Source organism: Acipenser ruthenus, chromosome 9, assembly GCF_902713425.1.
Source record: "Acipenser ruthenus chromosome 9, fAciRut3.2 maternal haplotype, whole genome shotgun sequence".
NCBI lineage: Eukaryota > Metazoa > Chordata > Actinopteri > Acipenseriformes > Acipenseridae > Acipenser > Acipenser ruthenus.
This window is the reverse complement of record NC_081197.1, coordinates 19,751,920-19,765,205: the sequence shown is the minus strand read 5'-3', so window position 1 is coordinate 19,765,205 and position 13,286 is coordinate 19,751,920. Positions and strand designations below refer to the sequence as shown.

At 39.9% G+C, this 13,286-nt stretch overlaps 1 protein-coding gene across 1 annotated transcript in view; it reads left to right on the top strand.

Annotated features, from left to right (window-relative positions):
* LOC117407251 (1,4-alpha-glucan-branching enzyme-like) overlaps window positions 1–13,286 on the top strand; it is a 267,703-nt gene that overhangs the window by 131,480 nt on the left and 122,937 nt on the right. The window lies entirely within an intron of this gene.

Here is a 13,286-nt window from a genome sequence, read left to right as displayed (position 1 = left end):
TCCAGTTGCATTTGAAATATTTAGTGCTTCACTGCTTCTTGTCATTGATTGACATCTGGCCATGCATGGAATACATCCATTTTTAACATATTTTGAAGAAAACAGGCCTAGCATGAATTCATTTTTTTCCCCCACAAAGGATTTTTCCTCCTCTTATCCCTTATCACAAAGGTAGAAGAGCAGCATCTTGTGTTTAGGTAGACTGTTGGTGCCCCCCCCCCAGTGTGAAATAAATACTATTTGTCTGGTAAACTATTTAACGATTCTTAAATCCAAACAAATGCATTTTGGAAAAAATGACTGTAATTATGATAAGAATAGTACTTTTGTATTTACAATACTTTCCAACAGCAGGATTTCATGCTATGATCTCAAGGATCGCAAACAAAGGCTTTACTGATTTTGAGCTCCATGGGGAGTCCGCTTGTTGCTCAGATTGCAGTTTTTATGGAAGTGTGTATATCTCAACTATATACTGTATGTAATGTATAAATACATGTATACACAGATTAAACTGTTTTGAGATTATTCAGATAAATCTCTTGGGGAATTATAGAAAAGCATAGCACAGTATGATGACATAAAAATTATAGAAAAATAAACTTATATTCTGGGTGCCAAAAGTCATTGTAAACAAAAAAAAAAGTAACATGCATATATAATAAGGATTTCCAAATAACACAGTTGTTTGTTGATTTCCTATTGCAATATTTATTATATCTTACATGTATTTATTGTGCAGCAGGCTGCCCTTCGTGTCATGATATCATGGGGCAAGTACAGCATTGAAGAGGAGGCCTAGGTCTCAGTTCAGCTTCTCCTACATGGCACAAAGCAGCCCCAGCTCAACGGAGGAAGGTGGTAATCAACAAGGTGCAAAAGCAGGTGGAGAGGATGAGGTGCATAAAGGCAGTTTCACAGACCAAGCAGGGAGAATGGATGAGATGGGATAGTGTGGAACAACGCAAGATCGGCTGGCGAGATCTATGTACAATACAACAGAGCAGGATCAGTTTCCTCATCAGGTCAACATATGATGTTCTCCCATCACCACAGAACCTTAATCTATGGGTAGGAGAGGATCTGCGGTGTCCTTTGTGTTCATCGTCAGCTACATTGACACATTTTGACAGAATGTAAGGTGGGTCTTAGCCAAGGACAGTTTACTTAGCGTCATGACCAGGTGCTGCGATGTTTGGCCTTAGCATTGGAAGACAAGCGTTGCATGACCAACAGGTTGCCGCCAATGCCAGCAATATATGACACACAAAGAACAACATTCCTCCATCCAGGGGAGCAACCATGAAGAAAAGGTATTAAAACCAAAACTTGTCTAGGATAACTGGAAGCTGCTAGAGACTGTAAAATGCTGGCAGATGTTGGACAATGGCATATTTTCCCAGCTGAGATTGCCACCACTAACCTTCGACCTGATATTGTCTTGTGGTCTGGATCAGCATGCCTTGTTCACCTGGTAGAGTTAACAGTGCCATGGGAGGGTGCTGTGGATGAGGCGTATGAAATGAAGAAACTTAGGTACGCTCAACTAGCTGCTGAAGCGGAACAGCGATAATGGATAGTCCAGGTTTACCCAGTGGAGATGGGTTATCGAGGATTTGTGGCACAATCCACAACCCAGTTTCTCAGAGACGCCAGATTCAGTGGTCAAGAGTTGCAACGCATAGTGAAGAGCTTATCTGAAGAAGCAGAGAGGAGCAGCAACTGGCTCTGGTTGAGATGAAAATATTCTGGTTGGGGACCTCAAGCATAGTAGAAAGAAAGCAACGTTGATGGAAGGTAAGTAAGCTGGGCTTAGCTGAGTGGGGGACGGAGGGGGGTGATGCTGGGATGCCAGAATCACTTTTGTGCCCTCTTCAGGTGTCGGGGGCTAGTCAACGAAACACCAAGGATGGAAGGTGCCCACTTGAAGTACCCCAGAGAAGTACCCTACTCAGCTCAGTCCAGACGGATGCGCTAGGGAAGCTGCACTGTGGTTGATCCCTGGAGCCAGCATTGCAGCCGTTGTGTGTGCTGATGCGCCAGGGAGGCAAAATAGGCTGATCCCTGAAGCTAGCATTACACTTCAGCCATCAACACCAGGCAGAAGGATATCTACATCATTAGATATAAGGAAACGCAGATGGATCACATTAGTTTACAGTAAAAGAAGTTGGTGCTTATCTTGGCGAAGTCCAATATCAGCATGACATTTTAACACCTACTCTCATGTAATGGAAATCAATACTGTGGCACTTGTAAGATTACCAGACTTCTTTAAACATGAATTGTGTATTCTGTCTTGTACCTGGAACTGATTACTTATACTGTATTTGTTTAGCAGTATTTAAGTAGAAAATAAATACTATTGCTGCAAGATGAGGGGTTGTTTTAGTATTATTTTTCTATTTTATATGCTGCTATGTTTTACCTGTGTTTTTTTTTTATTATTATTCAAGACAAACTTGTGGAAAGTTGCTGAAGGACATATTCTTCATTCGGGCATGATATTGTTATGCTTTTGCTATTGGTTATCACACATTGGCGGGAAGGAGCACGATATATCAGCTGAGAGCGGGACTGTGGGCACGCTCTTGTCCCCCCTCCAGCGACTTTAGGAGAGTGTTGTTGAGTGTTCAGTGTTGTTGTCATTTTTCTTTAAAGAATAATAATAAAAAAAAAAACTACCATTGACAGTATGCTGGCTTAGTCCATGCCTTAGTCACCGCTGGAGAAAGTAAGCTGCTGGTCTCCAGCCAACCTCCGACAATCTACCAGATTCACATGCCGACCTGCCTCGGATAAGCCAGGGAGTAAGCGGACAACAATATATTTATGGTGTATTGTCCCCTTCTGAACTAATGTGTGTGTCTTGTAATCTCTTGGAGCAATATGTCGTCTTAGCAGGGTTTGTGTGTCACATGTGGGGATTGAAAGTATGTATTTTAGTAAATTAGAAGTGACCAAGAGAGAAAAGGTATGGCAGGATATCAGACTGTACTGGAGAACAGTTTCAAAAATGAATAATTGTTGAAGAGTAATGTAACCACAGGTTAGGTATAAAAAGGGTTTAGAGCTGTTTTGTTAAACCAGAGGAAGAAGTCTCCGAAATTGGTAATTATGCCTTTTTCATATTACACCCTGTTCTGTAAGTCTAATACAATATTAGTATGAAACTGACCAATTGTTGTATTGAGTTAATCCACAAAGTAAGTCTTGCACCAGTGAGATTGTTAACATGGCCCTTTAACAATCTTAAACAACTCAATGCCACAGAAAAAGGTTGATTCATGTAGAAGTAGGGCTCCAACTTAGAGGCAGAGTGGTAATAGTAAAGATTTTACAACGTTATAGCATATTATTAAAAAATACAACCACTGGCCATGTGGAGAAGCATATAGAAGTACATCATTGAAGCCATCACTATATTTACTGTATATGCAGGACATATATACAATACTACTCCAAATAGGATTCAGAAAGAAGTACAGGACAAACCCCCATAACACAGTGTGACAGGGCTAGGAGCCCTGCACATGAAAAGGGGGCAAGGGGGCAGGGCATAGCCCTGCCATAAATGTATTTGTTTAGTTTAGTTTTGTTATTTAAAATCAAATGTATTTGTTTATTTTTAGAAGAGGGTACCCCTCTGCCCTTGTGCAGTTTATTATTTTGTATTATGATTTATTTATTGTATTTGTGTATTTTTAAATGACGTTGAAAGCCGTGCGTTTTGTTATTGTTTTATTAAATATGACGACGAGAAGCCGTAGCTTTTGTTTGGTAGTGTGGATGGGAAGCCCCGTCCACAATTAAAAACCTGTGCAGAAGGTGGCCATCTCCCTATTAATGAATTGTTTCATTTATTGTTAATCGGGAGATGGTCACATGCATACAAGCCTGCAGCTCCCTGCACTCTGGGTGGGTGTTCGGAAGTGGAGAACGAGAGCGGAGGAGACGAGAGAAATTAAATTAAAAATAAATCTAGGGACAGTGAACGCGATTTGCCCAGCCTGACTTATTTTCTTATTGTGTTCGAGATTTGTTTTTGTTTAAAATATTTATTTTATTTTTGTTCTATAATTAAATAAACGGCGCTGCAAGCGTCTTTTGCCCTGCAGTTACCTGTTTGTGTTTGTTCCTGCTTCTGGCTTGACGTCGCCACATCGGCTGCCCCGTCACACACAGAAATTTGAATAAAATATTTTGTATTGATTATGAGACGCTTGGTTTGAGGGTCCACCACTTGTCCTGCTAGATGCAAATAAATCAAATGCCAGGACAAAAAAGTTACCAGACAAATTGTTTCTCTGATAGAATGGAATTGGATGATGTAATATGTTTAGGTGGCAGTCGTCACTCCTGAACCTAAGCTGTATGCTTCAATAATTCCAAATACGTATTCTGAAAAGTCTTTGTACCTGCAAGTGGAGTTTAATATTCCTCCATCAATCCATGTGTACATGTAGATATAGATAACCAATCAGAATACTGCACACATTTGGAATGTGCAATGGAAAGCAGCATCATGAGCTTTAATGATGCGACGCAGGTTGAACCGGAGCAAGTTATTGAGAATTATACAGAACACAGATAATATGATATTTAACAGGATAGAAATTACGTTAAGAAAAAGTAGATGACATAAAGAGCGCAAATGTGATTTTGGGGACATGCTTTACCCCATCCTTTTCCATCTGCGTTCGTGCCAGTAGTCAATATGACTGTGTGGCCTCATTGGCCTCATTTTCATGTTAGCTGTAAGCAATTTCGATGATGACACAGACGGGGCGACTGTTTCAAACTAACCAAATAAGGGGAGATTTATTTCAAATGCAGGTGCTGTGAAAAAGGAACATCAAATGGTGAAGGATGGAGTGAGAGAGAAGAGACACTTTTTCCAAACAATATATATATATTTTAAATAAACAATAAATAATATAGCTGGGTTAACTGTTGTGGAACAAGCCTTTGTTATATTTAGAGCTGCTCTGAAAAAAAAAAAAAAGATTTTATATGAAAAAAATAAATGAATACAAATATACTTACTTCATAACTAGTGGAAGTAATGTACTCCATAGTGATGTACATTTGAATATGCACATAGTAATTTGCTGTGCGCTGACTGAATGCCGTAGTTACATAGCTAAGAGTGCAAAGTCTAACACAGCCGATGGAGGCTGTAAAGGGGTTAAAGTTAATGAAGCCACGTTCCAAATCACAATTCATGTACGTCTTAAATAAGCTCTTTATTGAAAAAGCTAAAAGTGTACAAATAATTCATGTTTATGAATATAGCTAAACACTGCAGTCACATATGCCAAAATTGTTTAATGAATGCTTCATTAACAAATGGTGCTATGGCAATAACAACAGCTTTTTTAAACACATAACACCAGGTTCTTCACAAAATAATATTACAACTTTGTGTCATAATACTGCCACATTACTTAGAGCAGTGTTTCCTCATTCTTATTATTGGTGTCTGAGCTCATTAAAATTAAGCCCTACATCGTATCTCGGTCTTTTGGTTATATATATATATATATATATATATATATATATATATATATATATATATATATATATATATATATATATATATATATATATTATACAGTGTATATATATATATATATATATATATATATATATATATATATATATATATATATATATATATAGTTTGTATTGCAAATGCAAATATTGCAAATGACTGAATGCTTGCAGTCTATTTATTGCAGTCTGCCTCTGTACTTGATAGCTTAAATGGTACAGAATCATATTTGAACAAATTACAGTAATAATAATGACTTTTTCATCAAATGTCAATAGAGCTACAAGAAGAAGATGACCTTCAGTGTAGGACAAGTATGAGTGCAGGTTTGTTGCTCATTAATAATTTGTAGTACTTAATAATTATTAATTCTAATACTTCTATTTAAAAGCCTGAAGTATTAATACAATACATTGACTATTTCCACATGGTAAATGAGTTTGCTACAATATTTTTCCACATTCAATGGCTTATATGATGGTGTTCCAAATAAAGTGGAAAGAATCCACTCTTGCTGCAGCTGGTACTGTTGCACTGTATTTTGTTATTTGCACAATTTTGCATCAGTAATTTTCAATGCATACTGTGCTGTGAAAGTCAAATTCCAGCATCCTAGGCTTGATAACCGAGTGTATATTTTTTGGAACTGAGGCTTCTGATTGGATTTCTTATTCGGCTATTGAAATGTAATGAAGTATGAAAGATGTCTCTGACATGTCTGGCCAAAAGTCAGGTCTGTTGTCTATTGTGTAACAATTAGTGAGCAATTACCTTGAGCAGAGATGGTGTCTTACACCACATTCTGTGTAACAAAGCCACTACTTTATCCTTTTGTTAGAATGTCATTTTGGATTCAATGATGTGGTGAATAAAACAGCAACTGTTATTACTCTTCTGTGCATGGCGAGTTGTCTCTTGAAATGTATTTTCAGAGCTTTCTGTAGTGTTGTTTGCTGATATGTACAGTACATTAAAGTATTATTGTAACATTCACCAGCTAATACACAACAGATTCACAAAATAAATAAATCTTTACAATACTTAGTTTAAAATTATCAAAATGTCTTTTTTGTCTTTTGTTCATAGTGTGGAACTTAATCCTGGTTTCAATTTCACAAAATGGTGGGGCCAGATATTGATAAAGAAAGATACTGATCGCCTTGGCATTCAGATATCCATGTGTTACTAATTTGTCATTTATAATATATTAATTGTAAATAAATAAAATATCTAAATTATATTCATATAGTTTTATTTATTATGTCTCAATCCTAAAATTATAAGTGATGCAAAACGTTTGGCCATAGCAACTGAAAAATACATATTCGTATCAAACAGGATTAGTTCAAAAAGTTGTATTTTAGTAACTAAAAATAAATTGCAAGTAATATGTAGCATTTTGCTACTGAGTAGTATTGTGTGACAGGCAGGATTTTTCAAGGCGGGTTATAGGCAGGTAATTTTTATTTTTATATATATATATATATATATATAATTTATTTATTTTTTTTTTTTTTTAATAATTTAGTCGTTGGCAATTATATTTTATTATTTTCTCTCCAATTTGAAATAGCCAATTATTTTTAGGCTCAGCTCACCGCTCCCACCCCTGCGTTGACTCGGGAGGGCGAAGACAAACACACGCTGTCCTCTGAAGCGTGTGCCGTCAGCCGACCGCTTTTTTTCACACTGCGGACTCACCATGCAGCCAGCCAAGAGCTACAGCGTCGGAGGACAACGCAGCTCTCGGGCAGCTTACAGGCAAGCCCACAGGCGCCCGGCCAGACTACAGGGGTCGCTGGTGCGCAGTGAGCCGAGGACACCCTGGCCGACCTAACCCTCCCTCCCCCTGGGCGGTGCTCGGCCAATTGGCCAATTGAGCGCCGTCCCCTGGAAGCTCCCGTCCTCGGTCGGCAAAGGAGTAGCCTGGACTCAAACTCGCGATGTCCAGATTATAGGGCACATCCTGCACTCCACGTGGAACGCCTTTACTGGATGCGCCACTCGGGAGCCCATAGGCAGGTAATTATGAACACACAAAGAACACCAAAATAACAGTCACCAATGAAAGTGAGATAGAAAGATTTATTTGTGGTGTATCTAATTGTATTTCGTTGTTTTTGGTCACAAAAAATGCATTGTTATTAAAATACACATACGATGCATCTCTTGTATTTAGGGATGAGAAACAGAGTGTAGTCAGTTGTATAGATCTGGCAGTTTTCAAACTTGTCGCTTCTGTTGTGTCTGGTCACTGCGAAAGTGTTTCGTTGCCAATCAAACAATCACATCGCGTCCGGTGTGTCCCAACCTTTAAAGTGATCATTTATTAGTGCGTATGGAAACCAGGCTTTAACCACTGACAGGCGGTTAAACCTTTTTTTCTAACCTGAAAATTAGTAATATGCAGTTCAATTCTTTTTACTGACTCGATTCGTTTGATTCATTCAGTTTAGTGAATCAATTCAACAGATGTGTTTGCTTGATTCACAAATGTGAAAAATACATTTAGCTGAATTACTTGGTTATGAAAATGTGTTTGAAATGGGAAAAGTACAGAAATGATAATTGATTGTCTAGGTGAGGGGTGTCAAACTCATCTGGTAGCAAGGGCCATTTAAGTTAAGACTGTTCACTTGGTGGGCTGCACCATACAACAAATGTTGTACATCGTAATGTACCTGAATATGTCTGTAGAAATTGTATGTATGCCAATATACTCAAATATACTACTTTACACAAAACACATTACCCCCACTGCATGATTCCTAGTCATCAGTAAGTATGCAGTCACGGTTTCAATCAACTAATCAACATATTACTTAAATGTATTTTATAGTACACAAATAGGCAGATACAACCAGAAGCAGCTTTCCTAGAACACTGACAAAAAAAACCCATCAGTATCACAAATGTAATATAATGGAGGAAATGGAAATGGAGTATTTTACTTTCAATGGAAATCTCAAAGAGATACTGGCAAGATGTGAAAACTACTATGAAATGTACCTTTTTATGACTTTTGTCCACACTCCTTTTCTCGTACACTTGATAACAGTGCTCATTGCATGTTCTAATTCTGCAATGTTTCCACAGAATGCCTGTTGATGCAGAATCCAGTGTAAGAAAATTGGTACTTCTGCATTTCTTTCTTTAATTTTTTCCAGTACTCTGCTAGCCTGTCCACTCTTGCCCAGTCATATATGGTGCACCATCTGTTGTAATCCCAGTTTTCTTCCCAAGGTAATTCTGCACTTTCCATGGCTTCTTTCATTTCCGATAAACTCAGAATACGTTGTCTTTTGCATCGTGTCATAGTGACGATGTATGTTATAATCTTTCAGAACTGCAACCGCTGCACTGCAAATCAGACATATTGCTTGCCTTCAAAATTATCCAGTGAAAAAATAATCATCTGGCCAACTACTTTTTGGCTACTGGTTTTTAATTTGACACAAAGTAAAATAAATAGTTTAAACAAACCTTCACTTCGCTAGCCTAATCAAAATTGTGTGCTGTGCTGTTACACGTTTGCATGAGGAAACTGATCCTGTGCACCATTTGATTGGCTATTTTACTAACTCTGTGAGCTGTTATTGGTTTAATTGGAGGGAATGTCACTCATATAACGCAGACTGCACATGTTTAATACACGTGTTATATTAAAGAGGAGGGTTGTTTTAAAAAAGAATTCCAAAACGATACAGTGCAATTTTAGAAACTAATGGGCAGGCCGTATGCATAAAAGGAGAAATGAAAAGGGCTTTCTTTCTTTCTTTCTTTCTTTCTTTCTTTCTTACATCAGACAAGGAATACATGTTAAAATTCAAAGGTAAGCAGTGCAGTTTCACTTTACGTTGCCTCTGCCTGTCCCCTGCTGAGTGCTGTGTCTGTTGATCGCTCACTTTCGGTCAATGTAAGCCACCTCCACCTTTCGCTGCTGACCAAAAGATACGCCTGGACTGCTGGGGCTTTTTATATGAAGGTGGTCACGTGTAGTCGCGGACATTATCGTGCACATTAAATTATCGCTTACAATACATTTAGTGTGCACAGTATGGTATGTAAATTGGCTATATACTGTGCATTCTCTGTTATGTGTTCTCTGTTAGTTAATGGGGCAGTAAATTTAGGTTTATCGCACGCGTTAGGATCACTACTTTATGTGCTCAGTAACTCCAAATTTAGTGCCCAAATTTCGTAAATGAGGCCATATGGACCATATTTAGAAGCAAGCACAAAGGCAAAGACACAATTTCATAGAGGAAGACAATTTTAGTGGTATAAAACAAGAAAAAACTCTTGACTGGTCCTTCCTGCAACTACGTTTATACAGTTAAATATATACTGTTAAAAAAAAGTATTTGCATATATCTATGGTCACATATCCTCCTCCCGAGCTTCGATCCATCGGATTGAGCGTCTGTGGATACCATGCAGTGTACCCTCGAGAGTCCGTCAGCATTCCCTTGTTTGCTACCGGCTCGATGTTCAATCTGGTAATTAAATGGTTGCAATTCCAAAAACCACCTGGTGACACACACATTGCGCTCTTTATTTTGATGCATCCATTTCAGAGGTGCATGGTCTGTCACCAGTGTGAATTTCCTGCCCAGTAAGTTATATTTTAATGCATTCAAGGGCCATTTTATCGCTAGACATTCCTTCTCTACGATAGCATAGTTCTTTTCAGATGGTGACAATTTACGGCTAAGGAATAGAATGGGGTGTTCCTCCCCATGTATCTGCTGGGAAAGAACTGCTCCCAACCCCACATCAGATGCATCTGTTTGGACAAGGAATTCAACGGAAAAATCAGGCGTTACCAACACCGGGTGTGCACACAGTGCATTCTTTAAACTCTGAAATGCCGCCTCAGCCTCGTTTGACCATTTGATCATCACGGGCCCCTTGGCTTTAGTGAGCTCTGTCAGGGGAGCAGCCATCGTGGCAAAGTTAGAAATAAATCTCCTATAATAGCTGGTCAGACCAATAAACGCTTTCACCTGTTTTTTATTTATTGGTTGTGGCCATCGTTTGATTACTTCAACTTTGTCTATTTGGGGTTTCACTACCCCCCGTCCTATCAAGTATCTGGCTTCTTCCAGCCCAATCGTGCATTTCTCTGGGTTTGCCACCAGCACCGCCTGTCTAATTGCGGTTAATACTGCATTAAGTGAGACCCCCATTCTTCACTATGTATGACCATGTCATCAATATACGCTGCCGCATATTCCTTATGTGGTCTAAGGATCCGATCCATCATTTGCTGGAATGTTGCGGGGGCCCCATGTAATCCAAACGGTAGTACTGTGTACTGAAACAATCTGTCTGGGGTTGCAAATGCAGTTTTTTCTTTGGCTTTATGAGTTAAGGGGACCTGCCAATACCCCTTAGTTAGGTCCAGAGTTGTCAGGTAACGGGCGCTGCCCAGTCGATCAATTAATTCGTCTACCCGTGGCATTGGGTAGGTGTCAAATTTAGAAATATTATTTAACTTGCGATAGTCGTTACAGAACCGTAAAGTACCATTTTGTTTTGGTACCAAAACTACGGGGCTTGACCATTCACTTTGCGACTCTTCAATGACTCCCATTTTTAGCATTTTTCCTACACCCTCCCGTATAGCCTTCCTTCTGGCCTCTGGTACCCGATAGGGTTTTAAATGAACTCGTTTCCCCGGCTCTGTGATGATGTCATGGAATATCACGTTAGTGCACCCGGGAGACTCTGCAAACACCTGTCTGTTTCTATTCAGGAACTCTCTAACTTCCTGCTGCTGGTGGACAGACAGGGTGTCGGATATCTTTACCTGGGCTCCGCCTGGCTGAGTTTGCACTGGCTTGGCCGTCTCCAGGGAAACCAATACCTCTCTGTCTTTCCATAGTTTCAGCAAGTTTACGTGGTAAATCTGAACCGGTTTTCGTCTCCCTGGCTGGCTAACCTTGTAATTTACCTCCCCGACTTTTTCGAGGATTTCATAAGGTCCATTCCATTTTGCCAGGAATTTACATTCGACCGTCGGTACTAAAACCAGTACCCGGTCTCCGGGTTGAAACACCCTTATTCTCGCTCCCTTATTATACGATCGTTTCTGGGCCTCTTGAGCTAGTCTCATGTGCTCTCTTACCATCGGCATCACTTTTGCGATGCGATCCTGCATCAGAGTAATGTGTTCAATTACACTCCTATAGGGGGTGTTTTCATGTTCCCATGTTTCTCTGGCTATATCTAGCAACCCTCTGGGATGTCTCCCATACAACAGCTCGAAGGGTGAAAATCCTGTCGATGCCTGGGGATCCTCTCAAATAGCAAACATAAGGTATGGTAATAGACAATCCCAGTTCTTTCCATCTGTTTTTTTAACATATATTTTATTATTATTATTATTATTATTTATTTCTTAGCTGACGCCCTTATCCAGGGCGACTTACAATTGTTACAAGATATCACATTATTTTTACATACAATTACCCATTTATACAGTTGGGTTTTTACTGGAGCAATCTAGGTAAAGTACCTTGCTCAAGGGTACAGCAGCAGTGTCCCCACCGGGATTTGAACCCACGACCCTCCGGTCAAGAGTCCAGAGCCCTAACCACTACTCCACACGTCTTATTAAATCTTTCCACAAGCCCGTCCATTTGTGGGTGGTAAACTGAGGTCCGCAATTGTTTAATGTTCAGGAGGTCACACAATGCTCTGGTTACTTGACATAAATGGGGTTCCCTGATCTGTAAGAATTTCTTTGGGGATTCCTACCCGGGTGATTAACAACATCAGCTCTTTCGCAATACCCCTAGCCGACGTATTTCTCAGTGGTACAGCTTCGGGATATCGGGTGGCATAATCCACTATCACCAAAATGTGTTGGTGCCCTCTATCGGATTTTCGGAGTGGACCAACCAAGTCCATTCCAATCCTTTCAAATGGAATTTCTATAATAGGCAAGGGGATTAATGGACTCCGAAAAGTTTTACACGGAGCTGTTTTTTGACACTCAGGGCAGGATGCACAATGCTTAGTTACTGCTGTTACTACCCCAGGCCAATAAAATGTGCGTGTCACTCGTTCCTGGGTTTTTTCCGCTGCCAGGTGTCCCCCCAGTGTATGACTGTGTGCTAAATCCAGCACTGTCCTCCTATATGGTTGGGGCACTAACAGCTGCTCTGTAACCCCCTCCCCTGTCTTCGGTACCCGATATAACAATTCGTTGCGGCTTATAAAATGGGGAAAATCTACTGGTCTAGCAGGATTAACCAATACACCATTTATCATTTCTATTTTTTTCCTCGCGTTTGCTAACGTAGGGTCCCGTAATTGTGCTGTGCCAAAATTATCAGGGTTTACACCATGTACTGGAAACTCCTCCCCTCTGCTGCCATCCCCTGTACCTGAGGGTCCAGGTTCATTCATAACTATTGGTGGCTTCGTTCCAGTGCTGGCCCGGTCGGGCTCAAAATTAGGTAATAACATTGCCAATTCTTTGCTTTGAGGTTCAGTGTCAGCCTCCTGTGAATTATTGGGCGAAGCCAATAGGCCCTTTTTGTTCCAAAGTTGTTCTAACAATGGAAAGTCTCGCCCCAGGATTACCTCATATGGCATTACAGGTACCACAGCTGCTTGCCATTGCACAGATCCTACGGCCGTCTCGAACGGTACCATGGCGCTGGGGTATGACTGGGTGTCACCATGTATACAGGTAATCCCAAGGTCCCTAGACTTAATAAGT